Source organism: Penaeus japonicus, unplaced genomic scaffold (assembly GCF_977035675.1).
Source record: "Penaeus japonicus unplaced genomic scaffold, GWHDUDI00000001_assembly GWHDUDI00000017, whole genome shotgun sequence".
In the NCBI taxonomy this organism is placed as follows: domain Eukaryota; kingdom Metazoa; phylum Arthropoda; class Malacostraca; order Decapoda; family Penaeidae; genus Penaeus; species Penaeus japonicus.
In genome coordinates, this window is record NW_028234419.1 from 25,649,746 (window position 1) to 25,652,245 (window position 2,500).

Here is a 2,500-nt window from a genome sequence, read left to right on the forward strand (position 1 = left end):
AAATTTATATATAATATAATTATAACATTAAAAATTTTATTATTAAAATATATATATAAAAATATATAAAATAATGTTATTATTTTCATCATCATATTTCTCTTTATTGCTTTTGATTGATATCATGATTGTTATGTTCATTGTTAATATGGTTATTATTATTAGATATTATTCTTATCATTAATTGTTGCGATCATGATATTGTTGACGGGTCCAAGTTTTTTTACTTTTGTTTTTTTTCGGGTATATTTAATTTTAAATATCAAAATTGTTTAAAATTTTAAAAAATTTACACCAATTTATCTCTTGGGGAGCACTGGGGTTTATAAATTTGCATGTATTAATAATATCACCCCCACCCACACACGCAAGTATATTCAATAATTAATGATGATGTAATTAAAGCATGTAGCAACAGAAATTCCTCAAACATTGGAATAAAACAACAAAGTAATAATCTTCATATAGTGCATATTGTCAATATATATATAATAGGTCTGCATGTCAACATTTACGGCGCCAATCTATATTTTCATATCTTAACGGGTTTCTACTTAGTTATTGTTATTAATAATATATGATAAAAAATGATAATAAAAAATAATATAATAAATATATAATAAACCCCAATAAATTTATTATATATAAATGGTGTATTATGTTTTTTTTTTTTTTAATATTACAAAATACCATAACACCCCTATATATAACATAATTAATTTAAGGTGTGGTTTCGGGGTTGGGGTTTTTTGGAAAATAATATATTTACCAACTATTAAAACCCTTTATTTTTTTTAATTTAAAATTTAAAAATTAATCCCAATTAAATACAAATTTAATAAATGTATTGTATTGAATAAAAGAAAATAGTTTTAAAAATTATAGGTTGTGTGGTAAAAAATAATTTATTTTATAATTTTATTAAAAGTAAAATAATAATTAAAAATTTTTATGAATATATGAAAAAAAGGGCGAAAGAGAGAGGGGAAAAAAAAAGAAAGGGAGAATTTTGGGAAAATTTTTTAAGAAAATATTTTATATACATACACCTAAAAATTTTTGTAGAAGAAAGGTATGAATGGGGCCTAAATTATTTTAAACACACAAAAAATTATTTGACGCTTTTTCGAGGGAGGTCTTTTCCAAAAATACATATTCAGTCCCATTCATACCTTTTTTAAAAATTTTGGCGCTATGAACCGTTCACCCCGTATATAATATTTTAATTTTATATTTTATAAAATATATATAATTATATATATATACAACATAAAAAAAGTATAAATGAAATATATATAATATATAAATAAAACATATTTTTTATTCCTTTTCCCTTCTCACCCGTTGCTTTTGGCCCCAAACACGTCGGGAAAGACTCCAGTAAATTCCACTTTCCAAACCTCTAATAACATTTTGAAAAGAGTTGAAATTCTCTTCCTAAAGCTGGATTAAAACACGATTTATTTTCTGTGGTAGCACCAATATGAATAAATTGAATAATATTACTGAGTGGGTTGAAGAATGAATGATGCGACTCAGCTCTCATCCCCACTAACAGTACTTGGATATAGTGGAACACACATTGCTGTTGGTTATTATCAATTTTTTTTTTTTTATCACACACAGGCTCACACACATACCCCACACACAAACATAAAATATAAAAATAATTTTATAAAATATATTAATATTATATAAAAATTAAATAAATAATATTAAAAGTATGTTATAAATAATAATGTTTTTTTTGTGGAAAGTTGAAAAAAAATCAATAAATTTTGTGTTATTAGGTTCTTTTAATTATCATAAAAAATTTTTTTAAAATATAAAATATAAATAATATTTTAAATAAAATATATAAAAAAATATATATGAATTATGAAAGATACACAGTGATAGTGTCACGCTCTCTCCTCTTTAATGTGCCAGAAAACAATGTGCGTGTCATGCACTCATGGCATTTTAGTCAGATGATTTATGCAGATAATATAGTCGTATTTAGCCCGTCCATTACTGGATCGCAAGAGTTAGTATAAGTGTGCGCAGACTTCATCTCATTTGTTCGACTAGATATGGATACAAATAAGACCAAGGGCATTACGTTTAGCACATCAAGGCAGTGTAAAAATCCGTGCTCCTCAATTTCAATTAATGACAGAGAAAATAAATAATAAATAAACATAAATAAATAATGATAAATAAAAAATAAAGTGAAAATAATGGGGAGATGTAGTCCACGGAATATTCAGGTTGTGCTACTCATTATACAACACAATCTTTATTAAGTAATAGGATATTAGATCTACAGGAGAATTACTGAAAAGAAAGGAATGGTTAGGCTTCTGGCTCTAAATATTCCAGAAGCCATTGGTTAAATCCATTTGATAGCCTATATATAAGCATGGAATAAGTAAAAATATTGTTACGATCTGAAGTATTCTGTTCTATCTGATTAAAGACGATTATATAACCTAGCATTCCATTCTGCTAGACTTATTTT